Source organism: Thermobia domestica, chromosome 14 (genome assembly GCF_964235325.1).
Source record: "Thermobia domestica chromosome 14, izTheDome1.hap1.1, whole genome shotgun sequence".
Lineage (NCBI taxonomy): Eukaryota > Metazoa > Arthropoda > Insecta > Zygentoma > Lepismatidae > Thermobia > Thermobia domestica.
In genome coordinates this window covers 12,496,539-12,509,149 of record NC_137467.1, presented here as the reverse complement: position 1 = coordinate 12,509,149, position 12,611 = coordinate 12,496,539, and the positions used below count along the sequence as shown (strand labels likewise).

Here is a 12,611-nt window from a genome sequence, read left to right as displayed (position 1 = left end):
TCAAAGTCTTTGACAGGAAGACCAATCGGAAAACGAGCATTAGGAAGACCTAGGCGCAGATGGGAGGACAATATTAAGATGGATCTCGCAGAAATAGAAATACAAAGTAGGAACTGGATCCAGTTGGCTAAGGATAAAAGTCAGTGGAGAGCTTTTGTGAACGCGGCATTGTACCTCCGTGTTACATAGGCCATAGAGTTAGTTAGTTAGTTAATCTTAAAAACAGAGTAGAATATCCAAACAGATGATAATTTAAGTGGTATTGGTTACAGGTGATCTGCCTCAAGAAAATGTTTTAATTTTCTTTTAAATTTATGAACGAATAATTGTCTTTCTAATTGTATCTGAAATTGCATTTTGTAACGTACAGTTCCTACTGTAAAAGAATTCAAATAATCAAACAAAAAAAAGTTTTATCGAATAGAAATTTTAAATTAGTTATTTACCATTTACTTGTTATTGGAGTAGCATTTGAAGAAAATAGTATTTTATTAAATACTTAACAGAAGAATGATTTACTAAACTCTCGAAATGATATGCTTCTAATTGTTGTCGAAATTTGTTCATTTGGTAGCAGATATTTATAGACTTAAATGTGATTAAGATTAAACAATCTAGTTCAAGAAGGTTGTGCTTTAGTAAACTCATTTCTTTTATTAAGTTAATAGTAGTTGTGCACAAGAGACACAGACTTAACGAAATGAGTATATAGTGTAATATTTCGATCTATTACGGTATCTTCATCAGAATACACAATACTTCCCTGACTGATATCTGATACTATAGCAGTATCAGATATCAATGTTGATGTCAAAAACTATACCGGTACCAGTATTTTCATCAGAATAAGAGAATATTTCTCTGACTGATATATGATACTATAGCAGTATCAGATATCAATGCTGATGTCAAATATTATACCGGTACCAGTATTTTCATCAGAATAAAAAAAAATATTTCTCTGACAGAATCTGATACTATAGCTGATGTCAAATACTATACCGGTAACAGTATTTTCATCAGAATAAAAAAAAATATTTCTCTGACTGATATCTGATACTATAGCGGTATCAGATATCAATGCTGATGTCATATACTATACCGGTACAGTATTTTCATCAGAATAAAAAAAATATTTCTCTGACTGATATCTGATACTAATAGTGCGAATTATTTAATTAATAATATTGTTACAGTTTCGGCAAAGTACCTTTGTCATCAGATAATATGTCTAATGAAGACAAAGATGTTTGTAGAAACTGTAACTACATTATTTACTAAATAGTTCGTACTCAGAATTTGTCTTTTATTTTAAGCAGTATATTCATCAGAATAAACCGTACTTCTCTGATTTAAGTCTAATGAAGATACCGCTGTAGTGTTTACTGTATACTGGTTTTTAGTCATTATTAAGTATATTCAACGTGTATCTTATTCACAATAGAATCAATTCACACCGTAAAATTTACTTGATTTAAAATCAAAGTCGTTAGTTATTTGGACCTGTAGTTTTGAAAAGATCATAAGTCAGAAAAGTAAAGTTATGTGAAACTCGAAAAAAAAATTGTTAAATTTTTGAAAACCATGACAGATATGAAATGATCGACCTCTTTTTGAAAACGTAAAGTTTTCTCGTCATTGTACGAAATGAACAACTTGCCCTGAGCAATTGGTGTTCCAAAATAAATAAATAAATAAATAAATAACACGCTGGACTAAAGCGAAATCTAAATTTTCTGACTCATAATCTATTCAAAACTACTGATTCACATAACTAACGACTTTGATTTTAAATCAAAGTAAATTTTACGGTGTGAATTGATTCTATTGTGAATAAGATACACATTTAATATACATAGTTAATAATAACCAAAATCCTGTATACAGTAAACACTACAGCGAATCTTCATTAGACATCAGTCAAAGAAGTATTTTTTTTTGTTATGATGCAGTTATTGCTATATATATTTACGTATGTACATATGATTAAACTCATTATTTATTTTGAATTAAAATAATAATGAACTCAATTGAGTAGTCTTTTGATATGTTTAAGCTGCCTTGTAAGTTTCAAAGTAACTTTCTTTTTTAATTCTAAATAAATTTTCTTTTAAATTAAATTACAATCTTTGAATTTAACTCTAATCTACCAGAGTTAGGTAAGTGTATTCAACACATGTAATAGATTAGTGTGTAGACAGTTTGTTATTTCAAAATTCAATTTTTTTATAACTTATAATTAGTACTGAGTGTTGGTAAACATAATACTATTGTTGTCAAAGCATTGTTTAGTAAATTCTGTCTCTTTTGAGAACCCATTGGCATTAATTTAGAAACAAGGTGCGAGTATTCTAAAACCTGACATAACTTTCAATCTCTGAAAAAAAAAAGTTTTTAATAATAATTTTAAACCAAGTTGTTTGGTTAGGTGTACAATTATTTTATTTCAACAAGAACTTCTTCTTATAAACTAATTTCTGCTTTGGTCCTATTTTGAATCAAGTTCATTAGAAACATGCTTTTTCAACAAATTTGGTTTTCTTTTTAAAACAGATTTACATTAAAATGGAATCAGTTAAACTGAATACTGCAATACTTAGGTTGGTTTCAATACAAAGCCAGTTTCTGTTTTTACTAATTTTTACTAATTGTTGATTATCATACTAAGTGCTTTGTACATCAAATAATCTATTCAAATCAAATATATTTTACAAATCACTTTTTAGTAAATGTGTTAGAAATATAAGTTTTTTTTTACAAACTTAGAAAACTATAGTTAGGTGGTGAAAAGTATAAAAATCAATGTTCATGTGTTGTTGAAAGTATTATTTTATGAAATGTTGTCCATTGTGGGTTGTTGTACAAGGTCCTAATACATCACAAGCTACCGAAAATGGTAGTTGAAAATATTGCCATGCTCTTAGAGAATATTATGGTTAGTACAGAAGGGTGACTAACAATTAACACACACACACACACATACTTAACAATTATGTAGTGATACTTTATTATTATTTTTTGCAATACCTTACAATGTAAGACAGAGTATGAAACTTAGGCCTATCAAAATATTGTTTTTTGCAACACGCTGCAATGTAAGACGGCTTATCAAAATATTATTATTATTTTTGCAATACCCTGCAATGTAAGACAGAATATGAAACTTAGTTCTATCGAAATATTATATTTTGGAATACCCTGCAATGTAAGATGGAGTATATGAAACTTAGGCTTATGAAAATATTATTATTTGGAATACCCTGCAATGTAAGACAGAGTATAAAACTTAAGTCTAATCAACATATTATTTTTTGCAATATCTTGCAATGTAAGGTGGAGTACGAAACTTAAACTTATTAAAAATATTTTTTTTTTGCAATATCCTCTAATGTAAGACAGAGTATGAAACTTAGGCCTATCGAAATATTATATTTTTGCAATACCCTGCAATGTAAGACGAAGTATAAAACTTAGGCCTATCAATATATATATTGCAATAATGTAAGACAGAGTATGGAACTTAGGCGTATCAAAATATTAATTAAAACAATAAGGTAGGTCAATAGTTGCACTTTGATTGTGGTAATTCAAAAAGTTTCGGTATTCGAAATCCAGGCCAATCGTTTTTATTTTCCTAAGGTAAGTTATCTTAAATAAAAATATTTACTTTTCTCGGAAATGGTTTGCGCATGTCAGTATAAAGCCCATGTATGGTAAATACAGTATTTTTTGGTATTAAATTAAGTAAATAAATACATAGTATTTAATTGAAGTTTTAAATTTTATATGCTAATCGAATAAACTGTATACATATTTGCCCCATTCTGAAAGAACATCTCAAGCATAGGTACAAAGTATTTAAAAAAACAACAGAATTATCACACGCGCATATGGTCATTAGAATTAACGTCCCCTGATGGTATTCATGTCAATACTACAGAAGAAAATCAGGAATTAAAACAATACATTGCGTATTGAATCAAATATAAGAGTATATATGTGAATATAAGGTACGAAATAAATATATTATATTTGCGGTGCATACTGCAATTTCGCAAACAAAATGGCGAAGATTTAGCGGAGTTTCGTCATCGTATTTCCTGTTGCTGCTTTTTCTCCCCTCCTCTTTGTACGCGCATTGCCATAAAACGCAACAAATTTTACATTACACATCATTTTTAAAATGCACAAATAAAGTTAACCAAAAATATGTATACACTTCAGTTTGATTATCTTATTTAAAAACAGTGTAGATATTTTCATAAGTGCAAAAGTATTGGCAATAGTTGGTAAAGTACTGCAAATATTTGTTGGAAACGTTTCCAGACTTGTGCGCAGAAGTTTGCGAATTATTTTGTTGCGCGGATGACTATAGGATGATATTCGGTGCAAACAGTTTTGTGTTTTGCTTTTACCTACCTACTATGTTGGTATGTCCGTACAGCTGCTCGGTGTAAAAAAAATCACCCATATAACGATTCATTAGAATCAAAAAACACGTAACCAGAGTAAACATATAAACCATATATATGAAACAAAACAATTCGTCGCACTAAAACACACTTGATATTTGTATTTAACTACAAACACTAGAAACACATAACGTAACGTATATTCGAGATATATTTTCCCCCAAAACTGATTCACAGTATTCAGCACCGTCCTTGGTTGCAAGAAGAGGGGAGGGTACTCCACAAAAAACACGCGGCCTGGATTTGTGCAAACTATAGACCTACCTCAACCTGTTCTATGCTGAGCATGGTGGTCAGAAAGCATTGACGTCACACAACTTACAAGGGTCATGAACGCACTTGTCCTTGGTTTGGCAAACTCTTTTTCCTGATTCGCAAGAGTCATAATAGCTCCCGCCATGTTTTGCCGGTTCTGCGCATCGCTCCACCTTCTGCGAATAAGCCTAAAGCTTTTCGTAACGCTATCTGCTACCACATAAAACGAAATTGCATTGTAGAAAATATACAATATTATTTATTTTTAAAAGAAACAATGGTGTATTCTTTCACTGATAGAATCACAAGAAAATCCAATTGGATGTGTCCCTCTCTTTGAATGTAATCTAACCTAATGTCTGATGAAGAGATCAAGCCATGTTATCCTAGGTTAGTAAAGTGGGTTAATCTTTCAAAAGCCTGTAAATGTATTCCTATTCATCTCAACTCTATCATGGCTGTACAAGGTCAGCAAGTCATGGCATTTCTTAAAACACCAAGCAGACGTTGTTCACAATATGCTAACTTGAAAGTACATGATTTTTTGTGTGCGGCACAGCAGTCAAATAACACTATTGGCGATTGAAAAAAAAAGCACGGTATTTTGTGTTGTGATGACAAAGTTGGCTCCTGAGAAGAATTAATTTAATAAAAAATTAATGTTGTTGTTATGTTTAAAAATAGTTTCGCACAAAAATCTCGTTTGGGTTCCTACTGATCGTATATCTTAAATACCGTTACATTATACTATATTTGTACAGACAAGCTTAGGGTTATCAGACGTCCTCGTTTAGCCGGACAAGTCCTCTTTTTCGGAACCTAAATGTTTACAGTTTAGTAACAGTATTTTCGCTTCGAATAAATATCAGAAATATCAAAGAAATTTCACATTTGTTTTACGTAATTCTGCCCATGAATGAAGTTGAAGAAATAACATGTTTTTAAGAGAGACCTTGGTAACTAGCAATTTTTTTTAACGTGACTGTGATTTAACATTGTGTGGCCATCTTTGCTTCCCCACATATCCACTTGGCAGACGCTGAGTGAATTTCTAAGCCGCATTTGTGCAAGGGTATATAGAACCTATATAGGGTATTCAGACCATGTCCCACCCATTTATCACATAAATACGGTTCTTGACGAAGTCTATTGCAACTATGTTGTCTAATGACTAATAAAGTGTCCTATTCTATTCTACCCTAGGGAGCTAACAGTTCGCTTTTGACCACCTTGTCCGGTGTCCAGTACGACCTCAAAACCGGACACTAAATGTCCAGTAATCTATCCTGTTACTAGTCCTACTCTCTGTTGTATCCAGATGATTATTTTGGAGTGATGAAAGAAATCGTTTTTCGATTAACATGGTAAAAGCAGAAATTATAATTCTCTTTGATATCGACCTGTCATGCGGGAAATTTACTGAAGAGTTGAAGGTAGGAAAATTTGCTGAACTTATCAAAACTGCTAAAAGTCAACAAAAATACATTTTTAAGAGTGCAGCTAGCACTGGTTCATCCTCAGCTACATCTTCCAATTAAAGAATGCACCCAGATCCAGTAAAAGCATGTAGGCATTATGAGACATTACCAGCCCCAGCGAAGCTTGTAACACTTACTTTTTAAGTATATTTTGTGCATGCCATAATTATATTGTCAATTATATTAGCGTGTGTGTTTTAAATATGATGTATTATTGATGTTAGACTACAAAAATTACATATGCAGACTCAACCAAAAATGGAGTAAGTAAGTATAATAATTGCTTCAAAAGTAACGAAAGTTATTAAATTCGAACTTCAAGTCGCTCAATTTTATGTAAAGTAGCCACTTTCAGGTAGTTTGTATATTTTTGACGAGCGATAATGTCTCGATGAAGGTGTCTGGTATTTTCATTTTGAAAAGTTGGTAACCCTATCATACCCCCTTGCCAGTGACCTTTCATAAGTAATTTCCGGTTTGTAAAAAGCTTTATGATTTTTTTCTGCCTACTGATCCCTAGCCTCTAGTTTAAATTGTGTTTCAATATACATTTTTTTCTTGTATTTCTATTTTTCTAGAAAGAAGGGGGCTCAGTGATAGAACTCTTATCTTGAGTGCATGGGGTTTATGTTTCAATCTCCGTCAAAGTTTGTGGTGGACAACATCGTGTCCGTGAGATTTTTCAGGGTACTTCCGTTCCTCCAACATTCTCATGAATACTGCTTTTATCGCATTACAGCAACTGTTTTCGGTAATTTTAATTGCATTAAAATGTCACAATTTGGGTAAAATCTTTTTCTTTCTTTCTTCCAAAAACTTAATTTTTTGCATTCTTCTGTTCGTTGGAAAAAGGGTCATAAACACACAATTGCAAAGACAGTAACACGAAGATCACAAGAAAACTGTACATCCCTTAATCATAGGCAACCAACAATCCTTTTCTGCTGTGCAGGTTGCATAGAAACTGGGGGAACATAAATTGGTAAAGAGTAGAGATGCAAAAAAAAAAAAAAACAGCTTTTTGAATCGATGGTTTTTTTCACATAAAAAGCCGGCTTTTTTGGGAAAAAACGAGAATTTTGGAAATTTTGGCTTTTTTCATTTTCATGATTTTTCTATCTAAATAGCTTTCTTATAGTATATTCTATACTTAGATAAGAATTCCATGACCTAAATGCTATATTTCGCTCTAAAATTCACCATCAAGATGGATGGAGCACATGTTTTACGAATTAAAGCTAACATGAAGAACGTAGTACAGTGAAACCTCTACTAACGGACACCTCTATAAAGCGGACACCTCTCGTAACGGACATATTTTGTAATCCCCAAACACTGTAATAGGATAAAACATATTGGCAAACCTCTCTAAAGCGGACACTCTCTCGTACGGACACGGACAGTCTTTTCTGTCTTTGATAGGTATTATTTACCTCCGTATTACGGACACTTTCTCTAGAAACAAGTTGAAAAGTATTGTAAAAATACATTTTTAGTAATTCATACATGCGTCACCAAGAAAGCATTGTGACATTTTGTCTCCCCAACTGTCTACTCAGCAATCCAGACGAAGAGTCTCTATTTAACAACACTCTCCTGTCCTTTGCTTGCATTCCACTCCCACCCAAGCTGTTTTAGACACAAAAATGATTGACAGTTGCCCGCCGTTTAGAATAACACGTTATTCTACTGTCCCGCTGGAATCTCTAACCAAGCAGAAGACAAGTTCGGTAGTTTTTGCCCACGGGTACGCATATTGTCACAAAAATGACACTACTGGACTCCAATCAACCCACAAATTAAAGGGACATACTGAAAACCTAAGTGTAAAGTGCAGAGAACAATAACATCTTATTTCCATCTTGTGCCTCGGCAATACAGTATTGGACAGCAGAGGACAACACAGGTACAGTAACATTTTGGTAATATTCGTGAATACATGATTCATCCAAAAATATTGTTACTAATTGCATATTACCTTCTTACTAATTTACGTAAGAAAATATCAAAACCTCTCTAAGGCGGACACCTCTCTATAGCGGACAATTATTGATTCCCCACGGCTGTCCGCTTTAGAGAGGTTTCACTGTATTTGAGGGCAATTTTAGAGGCTATTTAACTTTATTTTAACTTTTGAGTTATCGATATTTTTTCTTCTCGATATCATTTCAATTTGTCGTCTGTTTCATTTCTAAGAGCTTAGTACTCTAGCTTCTAACGCAGAAGTTAAACTTACGTTTTTCTATATATCCGTCAAAGCGTACGTTTTTCAATATATCCGTCTAACCGTACTTCCACATTTCTGTTATACTGTAGCTGTGCAACGATTTAGCAATAATTTTCCGGATACAACCTTGAATACTAATTTATACAAATAATCAGTAGCGGATTTAGAAACGTACTTTGGGACGGGTTTCTCTGATTGTTTCATTTTCTAAAATCTCCTAATTTTATTTGGGAGGAGCTTGAAGTTTATGAGTACAGGCATAACTAATACTGTATTTCGTTTCGTTTATATATTTAGCGATAATCTTCCGGATACAACCTTGAAGATCATTTTATACTGAGAATCAGTGGCGGATTTAGAAAAGTATTTTGGGAGGGTTTTTTCTTACTAATGTTTAGTTTTTCTAAACATTCGTAATTTTTATTTGACGGCAGCTTAAAGTTTATGAGTAAAGGCATAACTAATAGATCTTTCGTTTGTTTTAGACATTCCGTAATTTTGGGGAACAGGCTTCAGTCCGAAAGACCGCCCCCCCTAATCCTCGCAAAACCGTCACTGCTGGTAATTAGTAATAATAACGATTTAAAAACAATAAGAAATGAAGTCAGCCAACTCACAGTACACGCACTATTTCTACTTCATAGATGGAATGAAGAAAAGTTTTGTCAGAATGGTCGAATGCTGAGTTGAATTCCGGACTTCTCGATAGAAGCGCAAAAGCTCCAGTCAATCATGTTTGTTGTGCAGTTGTATTTATCTTAACTTAAATATATTCCGTAGTCCTTTTTTTGTGTGTGTGTGTTTGTGGGGTGGGGAGAGTTCCATAATGATATGAAGGGTGTGAACCAAGAACATGGTAACTAACAAATTTTCAAATGCTGAGTTACGCAGCATCAGATAGGCAGCAACGCATACCGCTTCGTTTAATCCCCCATGTATAGACTTATGTGAAAAATCAGCTTTCCGACTTTCAAAATGGATTGTGCAGCAGAAAATTTCTAGTTTCTTAAAATAGTAAAATTATGGGTTACCATGTTCTTATCTCACACCCTTCATGTTCAATCCCTCTTGTTAAAAATACAGAGAACTTGAGGACTGAATAAACCGTGATGGTGCTTATATAAAACTGTAGAATTTCAAGAATATACAAAACCAAAAGCTCTAGGTGTGCAGCCTTTAAGTTATCATATAAATCTAAGTATTTTTCTTATGTTTTATTTTAATTTTATTTTGTTCCAAAAAGAGGGTATGGAATATTTTGAAGTAAAAATACTACATAGAATTTTGCTACTTATTTGAGTATTTTTTTAAAAGAAGTATTTACTTTTAGGGTTGGCTGGTTTACACCAGCTGTTTTTCTTCTTTTTTTTCAAATAAACAACTGGTTTAAACCAAAAAAAAATAAATAAATAAAATAAAATAAAAGGTACGAAAAATGCGAATCGTGTGAACTTCATGGTGACCTTTCCATACATCAAACCATCTGCATTAGTTTTATTTCCTTTTCACCTTTTAATCAAGGTGTCCCATGTTCAATTCTCGGTCGAACCACAACCCTTCTTTCATGCGTAAAAAAAGTAGCGGTTCGGATGTCACTTTAAACGAAAGTCTTCTCCTTGATAACCTCGGTATTACGTAAGGATGTTAAGCCTGAACATACGAAACGAAACTAAATTGTATATTTCTGCATGCCTGAATGCCTGTTGTTTTATAAAGAAGCCAAGGTTGCTTAAATATACTGATATAAATTGACAAAATTTATCGATTGCCTACGTAGCTTCCAACATTAGCTTGGATTGTACTTTCAATGATATGTACGTACTAAATTTGTAGTTTAATACCTCAGTTTTAGCGTACTGATTATGATACGTTGACCTTTAAATTTTACATGCAAAGCAATAACAGGATTTTTCCCGTTATTGTTTTACATTTAGAGGTATTTTAATGACGGGATTTTCCCGATGGCTAGGCGGGAGCTTCTCAATTTAAGAAATTTACTGACCGGACTTCTTTAAGCTTATGTGACCTCTTCCAGCATAACCCCGTTGTTGCATAATAACACCAAGGCGAAACAAACTTATTTCTGTCAATATGTAATATAAATACATAAAGCAAGATATCTAAACCCAGAAAAACCTGGTTTAAACCAAAAAAGCCTAGTTTAAACTCCCTCCAAAAAACGGGTTTTTGGTATTTTCAAAAACAACCATGGCTCTTGCCAACCCTGCTTATTTTTGTATGTAGGAGGTTAAAAAAATCTTATTATATACATTGGTTAATCCTTTGGAATTCATAATGTAAATATGTTGAGAAGTAAAATTGTTTGAAATATCTTTTCGAAATTCATGGTTTATTTTCGAGGTTTTATATTATTATCGGCATAACCACTAATTAAATGACTTTTTGTGTTGTAAAGAAGCGAAACAAAATCTGGTTTATCAATTTAAAGCAGAATTTTCAAAAAAGCCCAAAATTTCCCAAGCAAAAAAGCGAAGCAGAAAAAACCGAGTTTTTTTTCAAAAAAGCCGTTTTTTTTTCGAGCCCTTGCATCTCTAGTAAAGAATAAAGAAAAAGAACCGCGAAAACTACATATCCTGTTATCATAGCAACCAATAGTTCTTTTCAGTTGTACAAGTTGCATAGAAGCTAAGGAATATAAACTCTGGTAAAGACGGTAAAGAATCGCGAAAACTACATATCCTGTTATCATAGGCATCTAACAATTCTTTTCAGTTGTACAGGTTGCATAGAAGCTAGGGAATATAAACACTGATAATGACATTAAAGAATCCCGAGAACTGCATATCCTGTTATCATAGGCAACCAACAATTCTTCTCTCCTGTACGGGTTGCATAGGAGCTAGAAAACATCTATTTTAAATGATACAGTACATTAAAGTCATCGTTACCCGCGAAGGTGTACTAAAAGTGTAATATTATAAGCCCCACGGCGTGGTTCCAACAATTAGGGTGATAGTGTTATCGATAAATTTATATTTTGTAACAATAAGCCATATTAATGTAGCAGAGAGATGACCCTACAAAAGGACGTTAGTACCGAAATGTATGAGTGTTCAAGGGAGTGTTATGCATTTCCCAGTGGAAGTTCTGTGGACATTCTCTGAAAATTTTGGATGTCCACTTACGTCACTGGAAAGAGACTTACGTTGGGACATTTCTGGGTCTTTTCGGGATAATCAAAGTAACATATGGACTCCAAATTTTGTTTTATGTAGTGCTGCGAAAAAAATAAGGTTCTCTTGTCTCGGTTTTCAAATAGATCTTTCTAATCTTGTTCTCGATTCTCAAGACACTTTTATTCTCTTGTCTCTTTTCATAAATTTATGCACAAAATTTATACAGATGGTAAAGCATTCATTTCTGACGCGTGGGGTTCTTGGTTTGATTCCAGCCCACACCAAGTGAACTTCGTGGTAGACAAACACCGTGTGTGTGGGCTTTCTCACGGTTCTCCCATTTCCTCCCATTTTCTTCATTCCACTATTTATTTCATTTCTCATCATCACCGTCTCTTTTAGCCTAGCCGGCATATGCGTGGGACGTAAACAGTGGCTTATTTACGATTTTGTTTCGGGGGGCTTTGCTAACTTTCGGAAGGGGGGCTTTGCCTGAAAATATGAAAATTATGCAAGATATTTCATATACTTTACTATAGTAAGTAAGATTTCGGGGGGGATTAAGCCCGGAAGCCCCCCTAAATATGCCACTGGACATAAAACTTGAAGATTTCATTTCATTTTTCTTTCAGCTTTATCTCATATATATATAAGCCATAATAGATTTTGTAATGTTTTCTTTTTTATCATCTCGTAATATCTCGAAATCTCTTAAGGTTAGAGGGATGTTCAGGAGATAAACATTTGGTATTTAAACTTCTTATTCAATACAAGTGGGTATGTGATACAGAGTTTCCAGCAATTCAGCTTTTAACGGGAGAAGTGGCCAATTTTATTTACTTATTTATGCAATACAACAGTCACTAGACAGAGTTACAGTGTTGTTCTTTAGAAATACATTTACCTACAGTTATATAACGAGATTATACATTTATACATTTTCATTATCACATATATATTTTAAGTGTATTCTTATATACCGTCTCCGACATCCCAAAAACGTCTATAGCAGATATCCTTTCAATTGCATTGTAGGAAGCAC

The 12,611-nt window shown here is 33.1% G+C and overlaps 1 long non-coding RNA gene across 1 annotated transcript in view; it reads right to left on the bottom strand.

Moving 5' to 3' along the window:
* Positions 1-12,611, bottom strand: part of LOC145670566 (uncharacterized) — a 260,942-nt gene that overhangs the window by 130,354 nt on the left and 117,977 nt on the right. The window lies entirely within an intron of this gene.